Consider the following 27500-nt stretch of genomic DNA (forward strand, 5'->3'; position numbering starts at 1 on the left):
ATACACAATAATACATTGAAGATTTACGAGGAAAATTAATTAAGGAAGGGGGTTTATACAAGCGTTTATTGCTGGATTGGAAATAAATGAACTTTATCTATTGATGAGACTGATGGGGGGGTGGGGGTGCCAAGGTAGACAGATGCCATATCAATAGATAGATGATATACAAAGGGATAGGCCAGGGTGAGGATAGGTGCAGAGGGACGGGACAGGAGCGATACGAGGATGCAGGAAACACAGGAATGGATAAGTGGTGGATAGGACAGGGGGCAATAGAATGAACGGAGGAAAGATAGGAGAACCGATAAGAGCAGGAACAAGAACGGGAATGGAGGAGGGGACACATGGCCTGAGGAAGATAAGAACAGAAGGCGGGATACAGACGGGCGGATGTAACAACAGACCAAACGAGAGGAGGAGGCTGCTGCTGCTGCAACAGCGATGGGAGGAGGTCGGATTGGATAGGAATGGGATGGAGAACTGGGGCACAGGGTGGTGGTGGTAGGGGACGAGGGGAGGAGGAGTTAGCAGCTAGAGGTAGCGTGTCGGTGGGGTAGAGGCGGGGGAAGGGGGTAAGAGGAGAGAGATGTGCGCCGGGGTTACCCCCGATCTATCACACCCGCCACACACCAATAATTAGATGGAGGGAATGTTGGAGCAAGCACTACGGGGCACCAGGCCCAGGCAGAGACGCAAGTACGTTTGACAAGAATCGGGCAAAATGGTGAGCTGGCCTTACGATAGTTTGGGAGGTCTTCTACCCCCTACACAGCTGGGTCTGGGACCTTACGTATACCTTACGATGGTTTGGGAGGTCTTCTACCCCCTACACAAAGGGTCTGGGACCTTACCTTACCTTACGATGGCTTGGGAGGTCTTATACCCCAACACAGCTGAGTCTGGGACCTTACCTTACCTTACGTATACCTTACGATGGTTTGGGAGGTCTTCTACCCCACAGCTGGGTCTGGGAGGTCTTCTACCCCCACACAGCTGGGTCTGGGACCTTACCTTACCTTACGTATACCTTACGATGGTTTGGGAGGTCTTCTACCCCTAGAGCTGGGTCTGGGACCTTACCTTACCTTACGTATACCTTACGATGGTTTGGGAGGTCTTCTACCCCCACACAGCTGGGTCTGGGACCAAGCTGTCGTGTTCTTCATCAACATTCAAGTAAGACAGAAGTCTGTTGGCAGGTCCCAACAGGAAGATGGAACACGGTGCGCACCGGTATATCCCATGGGAGGCGGACGCCACACAGCACTGAGTGAACACTCGCGTGCACTCTGCCTGAGCAAATTATACATTTAGATACACCGTGTGTACGTTGCGTGCTGGGTGTGCATGTGCGTGTGTGCGTGCGGCAAGGGAAGCGCCGGAGGCCGGGTGGTGTGTGTGTGTGTGTGTGTGTGTGTGTGTGTGTGTGTGTGTAGGGTGGGGCTCATCCCCCCCCAACCTGTCTGACCAGTCTGTGCCGGATGATAGAGTGTGTGGCCGGAGTGAGCCGGATAAGACAATGTGTGGCCGTAATGTTCCGGATAACAGAGGATGCGGCCGGACTTAAGGCTTACTAAAATACATGGGGTATGACAATATGAAGAACATCATGGGGCATGACAATATGAAGAACATCATGGGGCATGACAATATGAAGAACATCATGGGGCATGACAATATGAAGAACATCATGGGGCATGACAATATGAAGAACATCATGGGGCATGACAATATGAAGAACATCATGGGGCATGACAATATGAAGAACATCATGGGGCATGACAATATGAAGAACATCATGGGGCATGACAATATGAAGAACATCATGGGGCATGACAATATGAAGAACATCATGGGGCATGACAATATGAAGAACATCATGGGGCATGACAATATGAAGAACATCATGGGGCATGACAATATGAAGAACATATGATGTTCTTCATATTGTCATGCCCCATGATGTTCTTCATATTGTCATGACAATATGAAGAACATCATGGGGCATGACATCATGAAGAACATCATGGGGCATGACAATATGAAGAACATCATGGGGCATGACAATATGAAGAACATCATGGGGCATGACATCATGAAGAACATCATGGGGCATGACATCATGAAGAATATCATGGGGCATGACAATATGAAGAACATCATGGGGCATGACATCATGAAGAACGATCATGGGCATGAGAACATGCTGGTAGAACATCATGGGGCACGAGAACATGCTGGTAGAACATCATGGGGGCATGACAGCATGAAGAAAATCATGGGGCATGACATGAAAAACAATCATGGGGCATGACATCATGAACATCATGGGGTATGACATCATGAAGAACATCATGGGGCATGACATCATGAACATCATGGGGTATGACATCATGAAGAACATCATGGGGCATGACATCATGAAGAACAATCATGGGGCATGACATCATGCTCCTGTGACATCATTCTGGTCTGACATCAAGAAGCAGCAACAACAACATCAAAGGTGAAGTTATCACAACAACCCAACATATACAAAGTGTGACATCATCTTCACAAGCCTGACGCCAAAACAACGGAAGATGTCACAAATCTTACACCAAATGACATCCACAACCTACCCACCACGACATCAAATAAAAGACAAAAATAAAAAACTTTTGGTATACAAGATCAACTCAAATTTTATAATAGGTGATGAAACAGTTCAAAATCACGAGATGTGATAAAACAGACATTGATACAAAGAAGAATAATCATATATATATATATATATATATATATATATATATATATATATATATATATATATATATATATATATATATATATATATATGCAAATTTGGTTCTCTTAAGATTGCAAAGGTTGGGGGGGGAGTTGTGAATCGTATAGCGAAAGGAGCAAGAACGAACATTGAGCACGACAGTACGTACTGTCCTTGAGCACGACGGTACGACCCTTGAGCACGACCATGCAGATCCGTGAGTACGACCCTTGAGCACGACCATGCAGATCCGTGAGTAGGACCCTTGAGCACGACCATGCAGATCTGTGAGTACGACCCTTGGGCACGACCTTGATCAGGACTCCACAACCCTTAGACATGATGGTCTGACCTCTGACCTAACCCGCATGGGGTCAGGTCACTCCTATTGGACCAAAAACCCTTTCACCTGACCTTACTTAAGCTTAAACACACAAGTCTCCACCATGTCGCCAATCGCAAACCAGAAATAAAGTTTGGGCTCTCGACAATTCGTCTAGTTCATAAAAAAAACTAAAAGGAAAATTATTTTTAATATCATTCATCTCAGAGAATTGGTCTTGGCCCGCGAGACCCCTCCTCCTCTCCTCCTTACAAACCCAGGCTTTAAGAATACGTCGAGACATCTTACAACGGACGAGACGCAGTCTAGAGGAATATTCGTTCAAAGGAAAAATCCGTTAAAGGTCGTTATATAAATCCGTTAGAGGGGTCGTTATAAGTACGTTAAAGAGGTCGTCATCAATCCGTTACAGCGGACGTAATACATCCGTTAAAGGTCGTTATATAAATCCGTTAGAGGGGTCGTTATAAGTACGTTAAAGAGGTCGTCATAAATCCGTTGAAGGTCGTTAGAAATCCGTTAGAAGGGTCGTTATAAGTACGTTAAAGAGGTCGTTATAAATCCGTTAAAGGGGGTCGTCCGAAATCCACCAAGGGGTGTGTGCCGATGAAGATGTAACGCAATTAATCGGAAGCCATTTGCAAAGCATGTCAAAGGTCGTCTAATGATATACCTCAATTATCTAACACCTTCTTTCTCGTTCGGGGTCACTGACACTTCAGCTTGACCTTTAAATTGTTTTTAAAGATAAACAGGTTTTCTTCTCTTTTTTTTTTCTCTTATCTTTCTTTGCCCCAGGACCAACAGTCTGGTTCTTATCTGTGCCTCTCGCTGTTATATACCTAGCCCCCTCTGCTTCAAAAGGACTCGTAATCTAGTCATGTTTAAGAATCTGGTCACCGATAATAGTCCCCCCCTTCGAGTCCAGGACTTCCAATGTAACATTAAAGAGCGTTTAAAAAAAAAAAATACATTAAAGAAAGAAAATGGGAAACAAAAATTCTGGAGGAGGTGGAAAAAAATCTGTCTTTTACATAAAGGGCAAAAACACATTTAAATAAATTAAAGAAAGAAAATGGGAACAAAAAAAGTTCTGGAGGTGGAAAAAAATCTGTCTTTTACATAAAGGGCTCACAGCTGGTAGCTGGCAAGAAAGACAAGAGATGGTAAACAGTTCCAAAGCCTAGAGGTGTAAGGAAAGAAAGAGACGTCACAACGGGTCATCCTTGAGTTACCGAAGTCTACACACTGTAATCATAACAAATAGTGGCTCACCCGGTATTACGTCTTCAACACAACAGAGTACATAGAAAACACAGTCATATATGTTACTTTGAATCGAAGAATTAAACAATTAAAAATACACGAATAAGACCAATGTCGAAAATGGAAAACCAGCAAACGCCAGACCAAAACACACGCATTAAGTCACATAATAAAAAGGAATAAAAAAAAATGAAGATCAAACACGAAGGCAAAATAAAGATGGGAATAATGAAAAGACATATACAAACGAATGCCACATGAATATACACACAGAGGCCCCGAGCTAAACACTGCAGTAATTAGATATGAGAAGCGATAAGGCGAGACATACACATACAACATGTTATAATAAAAAGATATAAGTGAAAATTAATTAAAATCAACTTAGATAACGGGAGAGAGAGAGAGAGAGAGAGAGAGAGAGAGAGAGAGAGAGAGAGAGAGAGAGAGAGAGAGAGAGAGAGAGAGAGAGAGAGAGAGTGTAAACAAGGAGCTGTGACCCCGGACCTAGAATCATTACTGAGAGAATGTGGTAAAGACGCCTTAATAAAAGAAATAGAAAATAAAGGGAAAAAATTATGGGGTGAACGCATATGAACAAGAAATAAAAAGGGGACAAAAGGAAGAGCGATAAAGTGACACGAGAATATATAAGCAAGACGTGACTGAGGGCAAGGAGAAAAAAAAAAAGTAGAATAAAGTAAATGGTAATGTAAATGTAAATGAAAAAGAAAACGTAGAATAAATATAAATGAACAAACAGAGGTAATAAGATACGAGATGGCCAGACAGACCAGGTGATTCGGCGAGAAGTGAGGCGTGAAGCATGATGTGAGGAGTGAAGCAAGAGGAGAAGTGAGGCGTGAAGCATGATGTGAGGAGTGAAGCAAGACGGAGAAGTGAGGCGTGAAGCATGATGTGAGGAGTGAAGCAAGACGAGAAGTGAGGCGAAGCATGATGTGAGGAGTGAAGCATGATGTGAGGAGTGAAGCAAGAGGAGAAGTGAGGCGTGAAGCAAGAAGAAGTGAGGAGCGAAGTCGAAATTGAAGCAAGAAGTAAAGAGTGAAGGAGGAAGTAAAGGAAGAAGCAAAAAGTAAGGAATGATGCGTGAAGGGGGGAGTGAAGCAATCGGGGTGAGACAAGCGAAGAGTGGAACAAGACACGTGGAGTGAAGTAAGGAGTTAGGAGTGAAGCAAGGGTGGAAATACAGACCACTGAAGCAAGGATGCAGGGGGTAAACAGACCAGCTGAAGCAAGGATGTAGAGGGGTAAACAGACCACTGAAGCAAGGATGCAGAGGGTAAACAGACCACTGAAGCAAGGATGCAGGGGGTAAACAGACCACTGAAGCAAGGATGCAGGGGGTAAACAGACCACTGAAGCAAGGATGTAGGGGGTACACAAGACTACAGTGAGACAAGAGCGATGGTACAGACTACAGTGAGGCAAGGGCAGCAGCCAACCTCCTGGGGGTAGAGCACAGCGGAGAGAGAGAGAGAGAGAGAGAGAGAGAGAGAGAGAGAGAGAGAGAGAGAGAGAGAGAGAGAGAGAGAGAGAGAGAGAGAGACTCAAACAGAACACTTGATCCTCTTGACGGGGAAGCAGACGGAGGCAGGACCTCATAAATAAGGGAGAGATGTAACAAGAGGCCCTTTGACGGAGGAGGAGGAGGAGAGTCGGGCGCCCCCTTGGGGAGGGTGTCAGACCCCGAGGACAAGCCCTTGAGTGGGTGTATAGACTTAAAGCACACGCCCTTGAGGGGGGATACCCTTGGGGCGGCGGGGGTATGATGACGACGAAGACTCACGACACGCCCTCCTCCCTCTGTATACAAAATACTCGAGTCTTTAAACACACATCCTCGTCATCAGTTACGTATTGTTCTTCTTTGTGCCAGGATTTCTCTCTCTCTCTCTCTCTCTCTCTCTCTCTCTCTCTCTCTCTCTCTCTCTCTCTCTCTCTCTCTCTCTCTCGTCCCTTCTTCTTTCTCCAGTGACCAGGACACAGCTGTGGGTGAACACGCACGTTCCACCAACGTTTATGCCTTCCCAGACGGTCTACTGGGTCAACACAGATGATGTTACACTTCAAATCAGGTCACGGGTCCCTCCCCCACGCTACAGAAAAAGACAGCTAAATCAAAATCACTCGCAGAAGAATAGAGACAACTTGTTCTCTTCCCCCCTATAGGCCTGTGGGAACGTTTGATCTAAAGGCCTGAGACAACGTTTGGTACAAAAGGCATGCAGAAACGTTCTCCCTCTCACGCACGAGGGAACGTTCTCCAGGAGGCATGAGGGAACGTTCTCCATGGGGCACGAGGGAACGTTCTCCATGAGGCATGAGGGAACGTTCTCCATGAGGCATGCAGGAACGTTCTCTCTAAGGCACGAGGGAACGTTCTCCATGAGGCATGAGAGGGAACGTTCCAAGTAAAGATGGGTAGACCGCTAGTCGTCTTCTCCCCCTGAGCACCTCCAGAACAACGACCACAATATTACTGAGAAAGAGAGAGAGAGAGAGAGAGAGAGAGAGAGAGAGAGAGAGAGAGAGAGAGAGAGAGAGAGAGAGAGAGAGAGAGAGAGAGAGAGAGAGACGCTTGAGGGGAAGACAACAGCAGGAAGTTGATAAGAAGAGAAAAAAAAAGAAAGAAAAGAAAAAAAGGAAATCACTTTCAACACTCGCATGATGGATGAGAAAACTGATAACGCGAACCAAACCACATCTTGGATCGACGCTGATCACATCCGGGGATCCTGTATAGTCTGAGGGAGGAAAGACAGACAATACGAAGATACGGTTCTCTCTCTCTCTCTCTCTCTCTCTCTCTCTCTCTCTCTCTCTCTCTCTCTCTCTCTCTCTCTCTCTCTCACACACACACATTTCGAGCAGGTACTATCCTGAGGGGAGGCTCCTGTACCTCACCCAGCGGTACAACGACGGGGTGGAAAATACGGTACCTGGGCTTATAAAACACGACGGTACAGTTAGCTCCAACGGTGGGAGGGAATCAACGAGATGGAGAGACACACTGAGGGAGGGAGGGAGGGAACGTACCAGGTGACGGGGGACCTGGGACCGGGAGGGGAGTGTGTGGGTGTGTGGGAGGGTTGGGAGGGAGAGGGCGTAGTACGGGCTGGAGGCGAAACATCCAGCAACCTATTAATTAGGTAATTTTATCAACCATATATCTGAGTCGCTCTGTACTTAGGGTTGGATGCGGCCAGGGGTCGAACTCCGGGCCTTGCTCTGTGTGTGTGTGTGTGTGTGTGTGTGTGTGTGTGTGTACGTCCGCCGGCCGTCCTAACCAACACTACATCCTCACACGACACACACACACACACACACACCCTCACCACATCAGCCAAACTCCATCGGTCACTGAAATTATATGTGCGACACGTGTTCTGTGAGTAATACCTATACAAAATAAAATATCCATACAATATATCAATCTGAATCCCTTTCATGTTCTATATATACATATATCACTATAAGCGTTTGTATAGTTTTCCCTCATCTTCACTTAAGGGGGAAGTTAGCACGGTACAATCTATCAATAACGTCTTAATGTATTCTATTATTTTAACATTATCATCCCTCCATATTTTAACTGTTAATTTTAATCTTTCGCTCACTTTTTTTTTTTATATTCTACTACATCTTCAGCTATCATTATCTTTTTCTAAACTATATCAGTATCTTTCACATTCTCTGCATCTATACACTGAACTATACTCTCGCTATATATCTTATACTTTGACTTCATACTATGGCCATGTATCTCACTAATACTTCAGTAGCTCTATATATCAAATTTATCTCTATATCTAGCTACAGACAGATATATAGCAAAAGATAGATAAATATATATAGATAGACAGTGATAGATAGATAGATATCTGGAATTATGTTTCTATCAGTACTGTCAGCATACAGTCTGTGTCTGTATAAGTTTCTTTGTTTACTTTCATCATCTTACACTTAACAGCCGACGTGTAAACATCACTTTACTTTTCGTCGGCTAACACCAGTAAAGTACTCTACCTAAAAGTGTAGGTTAACACCAGTAGAGTTCTTTATGTTTTGAGGATGACACCAGGAAAGTCATTTCTTTACTAACTGTGGAGTGACATCAGCAAAGTCCTTTACTAACTGTGGAGAGACATCAGCAAACTCCTTTACTAACTGTGGAGTGACATCAGCAAAGTCCTTTACTAACTGTGGAGTGACATCAGCAAAGTCATTTACTAACTGTGGAGTGACAATCAGCAAAGTCCTTTATTAACTGTAGAGTGACATCAGTAAAGTTCTCTTTATCAAGTTTACACTGACATCAATAAAACCCTTCACTTGACGCATACAGTCAAACAGCAAAGCTACATAGTGGCAGGGTGATATATATATATATATATATATATATATATATATATATATATATATATATATATATATATATATATATATTCCTATGAGTCCATGGGGAAAATGAAACACGGTAAGTTCCCAAGTGCACTTTCGTGTAATAATCACATCTAAGTGGGGACACAAGAGAGAAATATAAGTCAGTTGACATACATCGAAGAGACGAAGCTAGGACGCCACTTGGTGTGTATATATATATATATATATATATATATATATATATATATATATATATAAAGATAACAAGCAAATGAACCGCTACAGATACAAGCAACAAAAGATAATATAAAAGATAAGCTACACAAGAGCCCTCGGTAATGAGACATGCTAAGGGTGGAAGGCCTGCACAACAGGACACAGAGGGCGCGCGACATCACAAAGATATACTCAAGAGCGACGGGAGATACTGTTGAAACCGATATGCTTGTTGGGCGGGTCTGTGCGTCAGAGATAAGGTATCACCAGCAACTCGAGACGGAGATAAGAGGTCAGGGGAAAGGTCAGATGATAAATATGACTCGTTTGGGACATGTTGGCGTGTGCATTCTTTTTTTTTTAAGTATTTTCGTTTTTTTTTTTTTTAATTACTATTCTTTGATGTCTTTTGCATATTCACCAACTCAAGCAAGACGGTACGACCCTTTGAGTACATCAAGCAAGACGGTACAACCCTTGAGTACGACCTTACGATCCCTGAGAATGGCGATACGACCCCTGAGTACGACGGTACGACCCTCGAGCACGACGGTACGACCCTGACTACGACGGTACGACCCTTGAGTACGACGGTACGACCCCTGACTACGACGGTACGACCCTTGAGTACGATCCTCTTAAAAGCACGAAGACACAACCCATGGGGATGAAGGCCACGGCCCGTGATCACAACACTTACAACCCACGCTTACGGTGGCCTTTTGACCTGACAACCTTAAAAATACAACATCCACTCCCACTACGTCCTAAGTCAAAAATAACTCGCTCTTTTATATATAGAACGTTGTTTGAGCACAGCAGAGCCACCTGGAATTTAAACGTCACCAGAGCGTTGTTAAAGACGACACTTAAGTTGGCAGTGGGACAGCCCTGGTCACTTGGGCTACCCGTCTGAGCAAACACCTGGTTGGGTCATTACCTCTCAGATTACGAGGGTAATTAGGCTCAATTGGAGGATTTTGACTCTTGGGGTGGTTAGGCTGGGTTTAAACCCCCTTGACCACGATGGTTGACGACCTCTGGGTGTGATGATGTGCGGTACGACCCCTCTCGCACGATGGAACGACCCTCAAGCACGCAGGGCGTGGTCTCGACCCATCCAGCTCAGGACATATCCACTGATGGGAGGTCGTCAGGATCATCCATGTCTTCCTCAACTATCCACCGCTATCCTTTACTGGTTTATGGGTTAAGGAAGCAGTTTCTTATCATATGTTTCATTATCATTATCTAATCATTATCATTACTATTAGTATCATCACTATCATCATTACATCACATTAAGGACCACCTTCTCAAGGGTTCCTGCAGCTTCACTGCTGCGCCACCATCAGTACCAGGGAAAGGTTGGATCCCCTGCAGCAGCACATATGCCATTCGGTTTCCGGCACCACCACACTCCACAAGCTTGTGTGGTTAAAAGTGGAAAGTCACCTTCAGCAAGGCTGTACCACTGTCAGTGGACGAAAAAGAGTACGGTCTCGATAAGGAATGACCCACCCCGAAGACGTACACCATTACCCTGCAGCTGACTGCAGCGCAGGGGCCGTTATGAGGGGGGTCCTGGGGGTTTAGTGTCTTGATTATCTTTGTTTCTGGGCATCGTCTCTATCGGCTGGTTGGTTGGTCTGTCTGCGAGAGAGAGAGAGAGAGATAGAGAGAGAGAGAGAGAGAGAGAGAGAGAGAGAGAGAGAGAGAGAGAGAGAGAGAGAGAGAGAGAGAGAGAGAGAGAGAGAGAGAGAGAGAGAGAGAGAGAGAGAGAGAGACTCTTGGAGACTATAGACCCTCAAACTCACCCTCCTCCTCGCCAGGCCCTTCTGTTTTTGCCGCTATCACCAGCCACTTTATTAATGGCAACTATGATCAGCCTCGGAGCTGTAGCGCAAAAAAAGAAAAAAAAAAAAAAAAAAAAAAAAAAAATGGGGTGTACAGAGGTCACATATCCTCCCAGCGGGCAAAAAATTGGAACACTATATATCATAAAATTGGTTCATTACGGAAGGCTATACACAACAACAGTCTTTTCGTCCAAGAGGCTCAATGCCTTAGGTGGTGAGGAGGATACACAGTCTCTGAAGTTCAGGTATTTTTTTGGTCATTAACGATAAAGTCTTGTGCCATTTCTTGCAGGGCTTGTTTGGGATCTACTTCTAAAAAATGTTCAGTTTTCTTAAAGTCTGAGGCATATGGTTTTACTGTATTTGTCCATCCATACCTCTGGCCACAAACTTTACGGCTCACTCGCATGTTTCACGATCTACAGGGAGGTAGCAGTGTCCAACAGTACCCACAGCCTAGCGTCATTGTTCCCACAGATGTACATATTGATCTAAAATATCACCACATATTTAAACAAATCTAGAATACTGCCATACTATAGCTGTAAATATGAATTTTGAGTACTACGACTACACATGTAAATGTAAGTCCAGAAGGTGTACACCCTGCAACATACGTAAACATTATGATGTTTGTATACTGATATCTTTAAGTGAACCTGAATGTTTACATTCCATAACTATGCTTTGAGACCGAGTGTAAATCACAATTCTACAGTTATTATAATTCATTGTAAACCATTTACTATAAAGTATCACAAAGTGCGAAAAACATAATTCTAAAGTGACACAAAGTCTGTACACTATAATTCTAAGTATTATAAACTTTGTAAACCATAATTCTAAAATACTGTAAAGTTTGCCAAAAAACAATCTTAAAGTAATAAGTAGTTTGCAAAAGACTCCCAAAGTAATACACAGTTTGCGCACCACAAAGTTATAAAGTATGTAAACCACAATTCCAAAGTAAACGAAAGTAGGTTAAAAAGTAATAGAGAGTCTGTAAACCACAATTCTGAAACACCCAATGAAAAAACCTCCTCTTACAAAATGAAGAAGTTGAGGTCGCTATGTTCCTCCTGGCTCAACACAAAGCTACGGCATTAAGAGCCAAGATGCACATATTTTAGCATCTGTTTACTCCAGCTGTCGTCAGGCGCTGGAGGGCGTAGCGGAGAGAGGCGCCCGACGCCCCCTCTCTCACTCTCTCTCAACGCCCTTGACGGCTCCTGCTCCATCTCCCGAAGTGCCAACGGGAAGAACTTGAGATTTGTGCTAAAGAGCTCTGTTGTCTGAGTACATCTATAATACATGAGATGTAACACGACTTGCTCGACATAAAGCGGAATCAAGAATACATGCCAAAATCCCGGTCTACAATCCATGATCCGGCATACTTTCCCACTCTGGTCTATACCACCAAAAATCCGGTCTACATTCCTAATTATGGTCTACACCCTCGCAAAATCCGGTGTACATTCCGTCATATTCTCGATGGCCTCCACCTGGTAACACGATATTTCCCAACAACGTTTAAGGCACAGCCAAGCGAGCCAAGACCCCATACAGACACGATGGGACACCCGGCTTAAGAGGCGCCAACACCACCCACCCCTCCGTCCACCAGTGTGATAACACTATCTTGTCCGGTGCATTGTGATTTATCGACTCATTACCGGAGGCTGTGTGAGGCTCGGACAGGACACGACGGTGGGAGGGTGTCCTCCCCCAGCTAGTGGGCCATTCTATGAGGTCCTCCCCCTCCCCTCCTTAGATGGGAGGGCCCATTCTAAAGGGGAGGAGAGAGGGGGAGGATATTGTCCTTGACCCAGATGCTGAACGTCTAGGACCCCAGCCCAACCATGGGGTCATACAGGAGCTTGGAGCAATACAGGACCTGGTAACCTTGTGAGACAGAATGATAAGAAGAAGAATTCCCTGAAAGCAAAATGTTGAATACATTAAAGATAAACACCTCAACTAACAGGAAAAGAAAGAGAGAGACAATGAAAGATAAAGATCAAATACAATCTACGTGTCACACAAGGGCTGGGCTGGGCCGTGGGAAGGAAGCGAGTGACGAGGCGCAGTAGTAGACCACATCTCTCTGGCTATGACAGTCCCGATGTCTCGGAGGGCGCAAGAGTGATGACTGTAGCTCCCGATTCTCCCGATAGGATGATCATTACTCACGAAGGAGGAGGAGGGAGGGCGCGCGCGCGCGGAGGGAAGCTGTTAGGATTTCAAAATGGTACGTGGAGGAACCCACTTTGAGGCAAGACCCTGGGCCACTAGGTTACAAAAAAATACACATACAGTGGGTGCAGTAAAAGGGGGGATACAGCAGACCTCTGACTAGACCTTTTAAGGGTTTCCAGGTCAAAGGTCAAGATATCATACTCCAAGTTTCGTCCGTAAGAGCAGTACCACAGTGCATATGGGGTCCTTCCTGTCTCTCGCGCCTCCTCCTCTCTTGTCTCACGCTGTCAAAATCTCGCGGAAAAATGAGATTTTCTCGAACGTTGATACGGCGAGCAACACCCCGTGAGCCAGGTCGCTTGTGGTCGTTTTCTTTTTCTCATGGTGAAGGCTTCTGTCGCGGACAAGAGTCCACATCAAGGCCGGGACTTGATTGAAATATACAGAGAATTATGAAAAAGGAAAAAGAAAAGACAAGGGAAAGTATTTACGAACTTCGGAGGAAGCGGAAAACCTGTCTTTTGCGCTGTGCCAGGTCATTGTTGCTGGGAAAGACACGAGAAGGTAGAGTGTTCCAAAGCTCCGACGTGTATGGAAAGAAACAGGTATCAAAACGGCCCACCCTCTATCATTCTCATAAAAGGGGGATTTGGTAGATGGCGCAGGCCATAACAACCCCACTTCCCTCCACCACTTTATCCCTTTTTAATACATTCTAATTCTAGTTTTTCCTTCAACTATCTTTCAATATAGAGATCTATTTCTATAATTGTATCAATATTTGTCTATGTATATTTCTATACTCACCGTAATTCTGTCTTACGAAGTATAACCTTCCCTACTATATATATATATATATATATATATATATATATATATATATATATATATATATATATATATAGAAAAACTCACCTTAGGCTCCGTGGGGTTCCTTCTTGACCTGTGGGACGAGAAATGTGGAATGAATCATTTCGTTTCAGACTAAGGAACGACTGATCACCTACACACACACACACATTTAACAACCCGCCTCTGGCACTAAAATAAACAAGTTAAATACTCTCTCTCTCTCTCTCTCTCTCTCTCTCTCTCTCTCTCTCTCTCTCTCTCTCTCAGAGCTCCGCAACCCCCCCCCCCCCCCAAACCTCTTAACTCCGGCAACTTACCTTCAATTTGCGCCATCTTTTCCATTACCCTAATAACACCTTTCCATCTCCTGCCTCCTGTTCCATCCCAGCCCTGACACCTTCCCATTACCTCCTGACTCCCTGTCATTCATCATACAGTGAATAATTGCTCCAGCAGCGGAGAGGCAGTGGGATCCAAGGGTCCGGATAATGCAGCAAAACGCTCACTGTGGCCGCAAACAGCCTTACAAGTACATGCAACTCACTCAAAGGAATTGCCCCGCGGGTCATGGGGTCGGGTTAGGGCGGGATAGGATAGGTTAGAATGGGGTAGGTTGGGATAAGAGAGGTTAGAACGGGATAGGGAAGGATAGGAAAGGTTAGGACTGTATGACAGGTTAGAATGGGATAGGGAAGGATAGGAAAGGTTAGGACAGGACAGGTTAGAATGGGATAGGGAAGGATAGGAAAGGTAAGGACAGGACAGGTTAGAATGGGATAGGGAAGGATAGGAAAGGTCAGGACTGTAGGACAGGTTAGAATGGGATAGGGAAGGATAGGAAAGGTGAGGACAGGACAGGTTAGAATGGGATAGGGAAGGATAGGAAAGGTAAGGACAGGACAGGTCAGAATGGGATAGGGAAGGATAAGAAAGGTTAGGACTGTAGGACAGGTTAGAAAGGGATAGGGAAGGATAGGAAAGGTTAGAATGGGAGAGGACAGAATAAGATGGGCCACTACAGGATAGGTCAGAATGGGACAGGCTCGGATAGGACAAGTTAGGATAGGATACGACAAGATGGTTCAGTATAGGATACGATAAGATGTATTTTGTTAAAACAGGATACGATAGGATAGGAAGGGTTACGTTAGGCCAGGATAGGATATGTGTAGGATACAAGAGGACAGGAAAGGTCGTTAGGAGAGGATAGATTAGGATAGTATAACACAGATCAGGTTAGGATAGGGGTACGTTAACCTTGGGTCTCGGACACAGGTTTTATGGGCGAATATAACCCAGGCAAGCAGGATCAAACCCTGTTATGCCCTTTATATAAAGACGAGAGCAATAACTCCCCAACAGAAAACGTCGGCCCAGCCGCGAAGCCTAAAACTTTAAACTCCCGAGAGAAAAACGCATAATACCTATCATCAAAATGCCTCGGTGCCTCTCTATAATGCCGAGATAACGTCATCCCTCCAAAGTCCTCCGAGTGACCGAGAGAGAGAGAGAGAGAGCGAGAGAGAGAGAGAGAGAGAGAGAGAGAGAGAGAGAGAGAGAGAGAGAGAGAGAGAGAGAGAGAGAGAGAGAGAGAGAGAGTGTGTGTGTGTGTGGGAGGGAGGCGGGGAAACAGGCGGGCGCGAGCGTCAGAGCCCAGTAGTACAAATGCGTGTGTCTCCCAGCACCGCCCAGACAACCCTCCCGTTCCTGCACCCTAGGCAGTGCTTACTTACCTCCTGCTGTGTTTCTGCTGTCCTCCCTCCCCTCCAGGTCTTGCCTACCTCCCCCTGCTGTGTGCCTGCCACCTCCTGCTCCTCAAGCCCTCCGCCAATGCGGTCAACAACACTGCTAAATTCATTTCCCCCCGCTACGTTTCTCTTTGGTTCACGTCACGTCTCCAGCACTAACTTCAGCGCGCTTGCGACGGTGTGCCCCTGGCGAAGATGCTGGGCTAACGCGGAGCGCTCACCGCAGAAGAGCGCCTAGCGTTACGAGGAAACGGGTCTTTCTCGTGACTTGACGTGTTGCCAAGTGTCTCGTGTCTGAGAGGAAGAGACTGTACGTCCGTAGGACTGAATGCCAGCAGACCCCTATGTGTAGGTGAGAGAGAGGCACACACACACATATGGAAGCCAGCAACCTGGGCCACAGGAGTGATACTTGACACCCATACATTCCCTCGCTTTTAGACTAACAGCATCACGTACCAACTTAAAAATATCTTTAAAAACGTGAAGAAAAAATTTTGGGATAAACGTGAAGGCACTGGAAGAAGAAATTGAGCGTCCCGACTGCGGGAAATGTCCCACCATGCACCTGTAGCAGATGCTGAGCCACATCTGTAGCTCAAGTTCTGCCACACCTGCCCTAAACACACACACACACACAACACTTTCCCAGGATGAACGAGTGTACTACATCCTGAGGAGAACCCAGATGAAAATCCACAATAGATGATGTTCTACATCACCATCAGGAGATAAGCTAATCCTGTTTACTGTGGGGAGAATAAAACAAGTTTAACATCAGTACTATCTTGTATCTAACAGATGGCAAGACCTTGTTCATGGACACACAACATCTGCCTCTTACGTAAAGGTGACAGGCTGGATTCTGTGGACCTTCAAAACGAGAGAAAAATGAAACCACTTACTTTCCCTAATATTCCCTTCGTTATTGGCAGACGATCATCATTGACAGCGAGCGAAACTTGTGTGTTTCAGAGGGTATGCAAGTTATCTCTGACAGTCAGCAGCAACATTGTCATGGACTGAACAAGAGGAGACGACTTGAACCTTTGAAATTTGTACTTTCTGGAGCGCAGAGGAGAGAGGTGCATCATAATTTATGCCTGGAAAAGCTATAGAAGGCTTTGGCTCACAACCTACGTTCAAGTAATAGTTCCTTGACACCACGAGCGAGGCAGACTGTAAAACATCACCAGTGAAATCGACATGCTGAAATAAAGTCAGTTAAGTAATATAAATATCTAAACCCAAAACTTTCAACATTTTACAAACAGCCATTAGAAACACGACGGACGGTACAGTAAGGGGATTCAAAACGACCCATCACTCAGAAATATACCTCACGAAAACTTTAAGATTCTAAATGATTTTCCCTACAAAAGCGGGGACTTAAAGGAGACCCCAACACAGGTTTTCAAACGACTAAAAATAGTATGTAACTCAAGACATTAAACATCGAACAGAGATGCAGTGGGACAGAACAAACAACATCAGGACATTCAAAGGAAAGGAGTTTACTGAGGTGGGTAGAAACGTCTGTTCAGCAGTAGAGTTATAGAAGGCTGGAACATTTACAGTGACAACAAAGGTGGACATATACTTTAATGATGTTAATAATGTGTAAAACGATGTTCATGCAAAATAACAAGCATGGATTTCAACTTATTTCTTTACACAGGAACGTCTAATCGTTTACTTTCACAGGGTATACGTGTGATTTGTATGCATGAGATTGGAATATGTTCTTTGTCCATCCACCCTACATAATCTTAATGTCTATATGTTCTCTCTACACTACATGGTGGTTCCTTCATTGTTTTTTCCTGCTGGCTGATGCGCCAGAGGGAGTGGTGTGTGGGGAGGAGCCATCTGCTTTACTATCCTGTCTCCATCTATAGTGGTGTGTGGGGAGGAGCTTTCTGTTCACTATCCTGTCTCTATCCATAGGAGTGAGTGGTGAGGGGCCTTCTGCTTTACTATCCTATGTCCATCTATAGTAGTAGGTGGGAAGGAGCCTTCTGCTTTACTATCCTGTCTCCACCTATATCGGTGGATGGGAAGGAGCCTCTTGCTTTACTATTCTATTTCCATCTATAGTAGTGGCTGGGAAGGAGCCGTCTGCTTCACTATCCAGTCTCCACCTATAGTGGTGGGTGGGAAGGAGCCTCCTGCTTTACTATCCTATGTCCATCTGTAATAATGGGTGGGGTGTAGACTCCTGCTTTACTATCCAGTCACCATCTATATGGATTAGAAATCCAGGATACGAACAGAAAAATCTCCTCACTGACCACCAGGTTCTCTGTTATCAGACTTTACCCCTCAAGTCCTCCCGTGTGCAATAATGCCACACATTTCCACCCAACCAAACCCCGGTTGATGCTACAGATAAGACTCTTGCCCGAAGAATCCAAACAGCTGCCTGACCACACCTGCCACTCGTTTTTTGTTGGGACAAGCCGAACGACACTATTGGAGCAAGGGGGTTCCGAAGCAGCTGTATTCATGGCCCGCCCCTGACCTGCCGGTTGACCCCGGCACACGCCTTCGATCCCCGCCGCTGATACGACCCGGGTCGTTCCAAACACGCACACTATATGCTAATTACGGAAGGGCCGTAACGACATCCACACTCACGCAATTCGGTCGTCTCAAACATAGCAGTTACAGTAATACAGTGGGAGAAAATCATTAAACCGTTCTGCACTGCTGTACTTCGTTGTATGGATGTATACGTTGTTAGTATAACGCTATGGCAGGAGTATTCCTTGAGCATGACGGTAGGAGACCTTAAACACGACGGTACGACTTAAGGACGATGTTTTAACCCTTAAACCCGACGGTCCGACCCTGGATCACGACGGTCCGACCCTCGATCGCGACGGTCCGACCCTGGATCACGACGGTCCGTCCCTCCATCGCGACGGTCCGACCCTCCATCGCGACGGTCCGACCCTCGATCACGACGGTCCGACCCTTGATCACGACGGTCCGACCCTCCATCGCGACGGTACGACCCTCCAACGCGACGGTCCGACCCTCCATCGCGACGGTACGACCCTTGATCACGACGGTACGATCCACAATGTTGACGGTATGCCCTACCCTGAGTACGAAGCACTGACCACCAAGCTTCGGCATCGTGTTCAAAGGTTCGAACAACCCTCAGGTAACTGCCTAACTCGTCATGATACAGTGACGACACCGAGACGTAGTATCTGTGTGCTGAGGAGACCAAGAAGGCCTTCACGGACGCCAGTCGAAGCTCACAAGCTAATAAACCCAGGTGAGCCTGGAGCCCTTACGCGGTCATGGCACGCCCCCGGGGGCGGGCCCCATTCTGAACGCCAGATCGACGCGAAATTACGCAGTTTGATGGAAGCTAAAAGGGGCAAGAGAGGCTGTCGGGAGGGACGAGAGTCCTGGAAGGGGTATGAAGGTTTTTGCCAGGGGGGGGGGGGAAGAAAAGAGTCAATGGCAGGAGCAAAGTCACTAGTAAGGGCAAGAGGGATTCTAGGAGGAGCAAGAGGAATACTGATAGGGGCAAGAAGAGTGCTGGGAGAGACGGGAGGGATCCTGGCAGGGGCAATGTAAGCAATGTAAGGACATGGGAGTGTGAGGGAGGGTGGGAGGGAGGCAGCACATGTTCTCAGTTTTTCTGACATTCTCCAAATAGAGGAGGCTACAGCTGTCTGGCCTCAGCTGCTCCCGCCTGGTGCTGCTGTTGTTGTTCGTGACTCCTCCGCTGCGAAGGTCGCCTTGTGATAACTATCCATATGCTGCTCCTCCTCCTCCTCCTCCTGCTGCTGCCGCTGCTGGTTTTTTTTTTTAGGTCGCGACTCCTGCTGTGAACGCTGTCGAGGTGGTTCTCTGTCGTCCTCCGACTCTTTTACAGTTGCTGTGTCTACTGTGCAGCTACCGTTCTACAAAAGGCTGCTGCTGCTGCTGCTGCTCCTCCGGGTACAGGTCTGGGCGGGGCAGGGGACGGGCGGGACTTGGGGCTAGACAAGCTTCTGTTGGCGATGTTTTCCCAGCCACAGTCCCCAGGACGACCTGTGACCAGGAATGTCCCCTGACGACCGCGAACCACAGCAGGGACGGTCGTCGGACAGCGTCGAAGATAAAGATAGATAGATAGATAGGTAGATATAGATAGACAGATAGATAGCTAGATAGATAGATAGACAGACAGATAGAGAGAGAGAGAGAGAGAGAGAGAGAGAGAGAGAGAGAGAGAGAGAGAGAGAGAGAGAGAGAGAGAGAGAGAGAGAGACGCAAGGAGCCTCTCCCATAGTTCTTAAAATACGCTCCTTTGTCTCTCCCAGTGAGAGCTCCCTCCCTTCTCCCCTTCCACCCCCCACAACTCTCCCCTAGTGCGCTTCCGACCCTCAACTCTCGCTTAGTGAGAGCGAGCTACCCTTCGCTCTCCCCCGGTGAGAGCCACCTCCCCCCCCCCCCCCATCCTGTGAGAGGATGTTATCATCCTTCTTTTTGTACTCTCCCTTAGCTCCTCCAGCGCCCTGTCAGTCCCCTAGCACTCCTGGCGCCCTCAGAACCCCCTACCTTTCCTAGCACCCCTTACCTTCCCCCAGCACTACTGGCTCCCTCAGAACCCCCTACCTTTCCTAGCATCCCTTACCTTCCCCTAGCACTCCTGGCTCCCTCAGAGCCCCCTACCTTTCCTAGCATCCCTTACCCTTCCTAACCCCTTACCTTCCCCTAGCACTCCTGGCTTCCTTAGAACCCCCCAACCTTTCCTAGCATCCCTTACCTTCCCCTAGCACTCCTGGCCCCTGGGACCCCTTTTTTTCCTAGCTCCTTTTACCCTTCCTACCCCCCCTAAAACCCCCCACCCGCCCCGTGGGGGGGGGGCCCCCAAGGTTCCCCCGGGGGGCTCAGCTCCCCAACTCCTATTTACCCACTAAATAACCCCTAATCGCCAGCACCTCGACCTGCCTTACCCTGATATCTGGGGAAGGAAGGTGGGGAAGTTGGGGGGGTATGGAAATTACCATAAATCTTACTAAAAACAGGAGGGAGGGAGATGGGTTATTAGGGCTAATTTTCAATTGAGGAACGTAAATTATAAGTATTGATAACATCATGGCCAATGCTTCCGCCTAAGATCGGCTGGGCACGACGTCCCCCCCACCCCCTTTTTGGGGGGGGGGGTGGGGAACTGGTGGTGGTGGTGGTGGTGGAGAGCTGGGGGGGTGGTGTTTGGGGGGTGCTGGTTTTGGGGGTGTTTGGGGGAAATCTTGGGGGTGGTGGTGGTGGGTGGGGTGGTTTTGGTGGTGGGTTGGTGGGTGGGGAGATCTGTGGGGGTGGTTTGGGAGTCTGTGGGGGTTTGGTGGTGGAGATACTGTGGGGTGGTGGGGGTGGAGATGGTGGTGGTTGGGGGGTGGTGGGGATGCTGGGGGTGGTGGTGGGGGTGTTGGTGGAGAACGGGGTGTTTTTTGTGAAACTATATGTACGTGGGGAAAGTAATTAAGAAAGGCTAATGTATTTAAATGGTTTGGCTCCTCCATATTCCACCCCCCCACCCCGCCCCCCCTGAAAACAAAGTTCATCCACAATACCCCCCTGCTCGAGGGACACTCAACAACCATAAAAGATAACACCGACGAAAGCGCTCCCCTCAACTGTTCAACACTCCCCTGATCAACACACAAGATGCAGAGGGGAGGTGGGGGGCAGGCGGGGGGCAAAACACCAATGACGTCATCGGGGAGGGAAGGGGGGGAGGGAAGAAGACCCGTGACGTCACCCAGACAATGCCCGTGACGTCATGGAGAGGGGGTGACCCTCACGGGGTTACGTCGGTCGCCCCGACCCCGGGGGCTGACACACCGGGAGGATACCCGGCTTTTTTTTTCCTTTTTCGCCCCACCAAAACCAAACCCTGCCCGTTTTCTTTTTTCTCTTTTCGTCTTCAGAAATTTTCCCTCCCCTTAAACATTAATCTCCCCCATCACGAAAGGGAGCAACGCCCCCACCACCCCCCGGGGATCACTGAGGGACCAGAGTTGAACAAAAAATTTAGGGAAAAAATTGATAACGTGTGTCTGTATTAAGTCGCTCAATTGATCACACGTGTGTCCGTATTAATTTCGCCAAAGTAAACCCTGTGCCGGGTTTTAAAGGGGTTTTTCAATTAAACACACGGGGGGCCCGTTTTAAGTCGCTAAAAATTTTCCCGGTGTCCGTTTAATCGCTAAAACCGATCACGTGTGTCCGTATTAAGTCGCTCAAGTTTCCCCGTTGCCCTTTTTTAAGGTCGCTTTCAAAGGCCTTTTATTCCCCTCAATACCCCAAAAATTTCCCGGTTTTACCTTTAAAAGGGCCGTTGCCAAAATTTCCAAAAAACCTCGTCACCCTATTCCAAAATTTCCGAAAAACCCGTATCCGGCTGATCCAAAAAACCGAAAACCGTCGTTTTTCCCGGGAAAACCCAAAATTATCCGCACCTAAACCGGGGAGAAATTGAACCCCGTCTTTCCTGGGGGGCTGAGCCAAAATAACCAAAAAATTTACCCCCTTTCATTTCCCTGATGCCAAATACCGCACCCCCTTTCCCGGAAAACCAAAATTTTCCAAAACCTTTTCCAAATTTTAGCCAAAAAATGTTTTTCCGGCCCCCTTTTCCCAAAAAAACCTTGCCCCCTTTTGGGGAAAATTTTGAACAACCCCCTTTTCCCCCTTTTTTTTTTTCCAAAAAAACCAAAACACCGTCTCTTTTCCCTGATTAAAAATTTTCCCCCCAAAAAGGCCCCCCCCCCAAAAAAAAAAACCCCTCAAAAAATCCCCTGAGAATATAAACCCGTCTGGGGGGAAAAAAAACAAATTTTGGGGGAAAGGGACTGGGGGGCGAGCCAAATTTCCCCAATTATTTGTACCGGTGTGCCAAATACCATAGCCCAAAGGGACCCAAAAATATCCGAAAAAAAACCGTCGTTTTTGGGTTTTCCAAAAAAATTTTTTTTATTTTTTTCCAAATTTCCTTTTTACCCTCCGTCGGGTGGAAGCTGGGGCCTTTTTTGAAATAACCCCCAAAAATTGGACCCCCCCTTTTTCCCTTCTTTTAAAAAAAAAAAAAAAAAAAATTAATTTATTAATAAAAAAAAAATTTTTTAAAAAATTTTTTTTTATTGTTTTTTTTTTAAAAGGGAAATTTCCCTTTAATTTTTTTAAAAATTTAAACCCTTTTTTTGGGCCCCCTTAAATGAAAATAAAAATGATTTTAAATTGGTTTTTTTTTTTTTTAAACAAACCAAAACCCCCCATTCATTTACTCCTTTTAACTTTGGGGGGTTTTTCCGGTTTTTAACCCCTTTGGGCGAGTCCCGCCTCCCCGGCCCCCGGGTAAAAAAAAAAAAAAAAAACCCTCATAAATCCTTTGGGGGGGCCCCGAGTAAAAAGGGTTTGGGTGATTAAAACTCTTTTGGGGCTGGGGGAAAATGGGGGGACTGGGGCGCTTTAAGGAGTCGAAACCCAATTAAAGGTTCCGTAAAAGGGGTTAACCGAAAAATTCCCGGGGGAGGCCGAAGGTTTTGAAACGAAATTTTTAACCCCCAATTGGTTGGGGGGTTTTTTTTTGTTTTTTTTTTTTTTTTCTACTACGCAAGGTTCCCGCGAACCCCCGGGGGGGGGGGGTTTGGGGAAAAAGAAGGAAAAAAAAAAATTTTTTGGGCCTTTGGGGAAGGGGGAATACCCTCCCCCCCTGGACCCCCCCCGGGTTCCCTTGGTTTAAAATAAAAAAAATAAAAAAAAAAAAAAAAAAATTAGGGATATTAAGAAATAAAAATTTTTAATTTTTATAATTATATTTATATATTTTAAAATAAAATATTTTTATATATATATTTTTTTTGTGTTTTTTGTGTGTGTGGGGGGTTTGTGGTAAAAATGTATTTTTCCTATATTTTATTGTTAACATTCTCAATTGAAACATTTTTTTTGGTAGACGCGTCATTAAATGGGGGCCAATCAAAATTGGGGGTTGTGTGGTGTGTGTGTGTTTTTGGTTTTTGTGTTTTTTAGGAAAAACCCAATTACCCCGCCCTTTACACCGCCCAAATTTAAAGCTCCTTGGGGTTACAGGCAGTCCGCTCAGAAGGACCCCAGGGGCCCGGGTTTTGGGGGGGGCCCGGGTTTGGGCCCAAAATTCCGGGATAAATCAAACGGGTTTGGAGCACGCATCCCCAGCCGGCCCCCGGGGCCCCAAACCCCACCCCGGGCCCCGTATACTAAACTCAAAAAGGTTTTGGTTTATGATAAACGCTCCGGCGAACTTTATTGTACTCAAGGAGTTCAAGTGGTCGTACTCAAGGAGGTAAGGTAGTCGTGGGGTTACGTCGTCGTACACAAGGGGTTAGTCGTCGTATACAAGGGGTTAAGTCGTCGTAACAAGGGGTTAAGTCGTCGTATTCAAGGGGTTAGTCGTCGTATTCAAGGGTTAAGTCGTCGTATTCAAGGGGTTAAGTCGTCGTATTCAAGGGGTTAAGTCGTCGTATTCAAGGGGTTAAGTCGTCGTATTCAAGGGGTTAGTGTCGTATGCGTTCATCGTCAACGTACACAAATAACCTTCCTCTCAATTTGAGTGGCTCTGACGGTCGTGTGTGTGTGTGTGTGTGTGTGTGTGTGTGTGTGTGTGTGGTGTGTGTGTGTGCTCAGCTCACAGCAAGGATCCGCGAGAGACACACAAACGTGTGGGGGGGGAGGGGGGTGTCCCAGGACACAGCATCATCGACTGTGAAAAAAAAAAAAAATATTCAATCTTGGAGAACCATTTGGGCCATGTACCCGAGGACCGCCCACCACTAAACACCCCCATCCTACAACCCCAACACCTGACGCATTCTTAGGCCTATTAAACCCACTACACACACACACACACACACACCAACACTCTCTCTCCACCATTCTCCAACAGCTGACTACTTCGCATTCCCACCCTCACCTCCCCAACATTACCCGCTCCTCACCTGTGGTCGATGGAGTCTCCACCAGTTCTTCCCCAAAACTCAACACACACTCGAATTCCCTATCTATCTATCTATCTATATCTATCTATCTATCTATCTATCTATATATATATATATATATATATATATATATATATATATATATATATATATATATATATATATATATATATATCAAAGGGCAAATGTTCATTATATGTTGAGGGGAGAGAGAGAGAGAGAGAGAGAGAGAGAGAGAGAGAGAGAGAGAGAGAGAGAGAGAGAGAGAGAGAGAGAGAGAGAGAGAGAACTTCCTGCCACAACAGACGGTCAGCGTGACCCACAGAAGGTTAGGGTAGGGGGTAGGGTTGTGGGGTCGGGTAGAGGAGGGAGACCTTGGTAAGTCATGAGGCCATTGCTCGGGATTTAACCTCTTGAGGACAACGGTACAACCCCTCTCATGAACCCGACGACGGTACAACCCCCTCATGAACCTGACGACGGTACAACCCCCTCATGAACCTGACGACGGTACAACCCCCTCATTAGCATGACGGTACAACCAACCCCCCTCATGAGCCCGACGGTACAACCTCCTCACGAGCATGACGGTACAACCTTCTCATGAGCCCGACGACGGTACAACCCCCTCATGAGCCCGACGGTACAGCCCCATCATGAACCCGACAAAATGGTACAACCTCTTCATGAGCACGACAGTACAACTCCCTTATAAGAACGACGGTACAACCTCCTCATGAGCCCGGTGGTACAACCTCCTCATGAGCCCGACGGTACAGCACCCTCATGAGCCCGACGGTACAACCCCCTTTAAGCACGACAGGACAATCCCATGAGTATGATGGCTTCGTCTTTGACCTGACCTTTAAAGGTCAAATCAAAAGACCAGGCCGTCATCCCCAAGGGCCGTACTGTCGTACCCAAAGGGACGTACCACCGTGCTCAAGGGCCATAACATCGTCCTCAAAGGGCCGTACCGTCGTATTCAAGAGTTGTATCGTCGTGTTCAAGGACCATACCGTCGTGCTCAAGTCCCGTACCGTTGTGCTCAAAGGCCGTACCGTCGCACTCAAAGGCCGTACCGTCGTGTTCAAAGGCCGTACTGTCGCACTCAAGGCCCGTACCGTCGTGCTCAAGGGCCGTACCGTCGTGCTCAAGTCCCGTACCGTAGTGCTCAAAGGCCGTACCGTCGTACTCAAGGGCCACACCGTTGTGCTCACGTCCCGTACCGTCGTGCTCAAAGGCCGGACTGTTGCACTCAAGTCCCGTACCGTCGTGCTCAAGTCCCGTACCGTCGTGTTCAAAGGCCGTACCGTCGCACTTAAGTCCCGTACCGTCGTGCTCAAGTCCCATACCGTCGTGTTCAAAGGCCGTACCGTCGCACTCAAGTCCCGTACCGTCGTGCTCAAGTCCCATACCGTCGTGTTCAAAGGCCGTACCGTCGTGCTCAAGTCCCATACCGTCGTGTTCAAAGGCCGTACCGTCGTGCTCAAGTCCCATACCGTATTCCTCGTAGGGACAAAACCAATAAAACCTTTCAAAACGCCCTCAAGGTCCACAAGAGACCAGGACAGACCTCACACATTAATGAGCGCGTCAGGCTCCGTCTCTCGCATCGGTCCCCAGGCTTGTGGAGGAGAGGAGTCCAGAGAGCCAGAGCGGGGAGGGAGGCATTTGGCGTCCAGAAACCCTTCCTTAATACCTTTTCCATATCGACCTGGTCACCTGGAAGGGAATCCGAGAAGAAAAGAAAAAAAAAAAGAAGAAAAAAAGAAAAAAAAAAAGGAGTTACATAAAGTCTATTTTTTGTTCTTACCAGAGGGTAAATTTACATATTGTAAAAGACTTACAAACTCCACTATTTTCTTTTTTTTCAAGGACGAAATCGTAATATCATGTTCGAAGTTGACATTATTACGAAATGTTAAAGGAACGACTACGAAAAAAAAAAAAAAAAAAAACCACGAGAGTTGTATCATCCAAGCCTTTAACCAAAGAACAAACCCATAACAACTCATTTACCCAATTTTCTACCTTCCTCTTGACATAATGACAAAGTGTTTCTCAGAGGCACACTACGGGTCAAAAAAAGAAAAAAAAAATCCTAAAGGAATGGCGAGAATCCTACCTTAAAAAAAAAAAGCTAATGGAATGACAAGAATCCTAACTTAAAAGAAAAAAAAATTACTGAGATTCAACATAGAAATTGATGATCGTATCATGCTCATTCTACCGCCATGACCAGTGTCATTCATGTACTCAAATTATCTCACAGTCTTATAAACATCACACACACACACAACACACACCCACACACACACACACACACACACAACACACACCCACACACACACACAGATGTTCTCATAAACCAGGGTTTGGGCTGATAAACCATAAAACTTGATTATTCTACATCATGGTTTTTTTCAAAAGATATAACACGAAATATGGCCCGGAACATTCAAATTTTACTATAATGGAATAAGTCGATGTACAGCATATTGAGATATTATCATTCAGTGATATGCTATCATCAGCATTATGCTTCAATGTTGCTAGTCAGCATAATGCTTCATGACCTGTATAAACATAATGCTTCTCCGTTAGTATTGAACATAAAGCTTCCACGTTACCTATGCCAAGCATAATGCTTCCACGTCACCTGTGCCAGCATAATGCTCTGACGTGTGTCACAAAATGCTTAATAGAAAATAAAAAAATTAGAAGAAATATTACCTAATCCTTCAGCGACAAATAATGCCCCCGCAACAGGCGTGAGTCACGAAAAGAGATGCATGGCTGCATGCTGTCAGCATCAATGTTCAGCATAGCCCACTTATCGCCCGTGGAAGAGAAAAA

The 27500-nt window shown here is 46.3% G+C and overlaps 1 protein-coding gene across 2 annotated transcripts in view; it reads right to left on the minus strand.

Moving 5' to 3' along the window:
* Positions 1 to 27500, minus strand: part of LOC139754238 (uncharacterized) — an 88339-nt gene that overhangs the window by 38230 nt on the left and 22609 nt on the right. The window contains exon 2 of one of the 2 annotated variants that reach the window (XM_071671552.1): positions 13973 to 14000. The exons of the other annotated variant lie outside the window; for it this stretch is intronic. The gene's annotated coding sequence lies outside the window, so the exon portion shown is untranslated. The remainder of the gene's footprint in view (positions 1 to 13972; positions 14001 to 27500) is intronic. 2 annotated transcript variants of the gene reach the window in all.

Source organism: Panulirus ornatus, chromosome 16 (genome assembly GCF_036320965.1).
Source record: "Panulirus ornatus isolate Po-2019 chromosome 16, ASM3632096v1, whole genome shotgun sequence".
Classification (NCBI taxonomy): domain Eukaryota; kingdom Metazoa; phylum Arthropoda; class Malacostraca; order Decapoda; family Palinuridae; genus Panulirus; species Panulirus ornatus.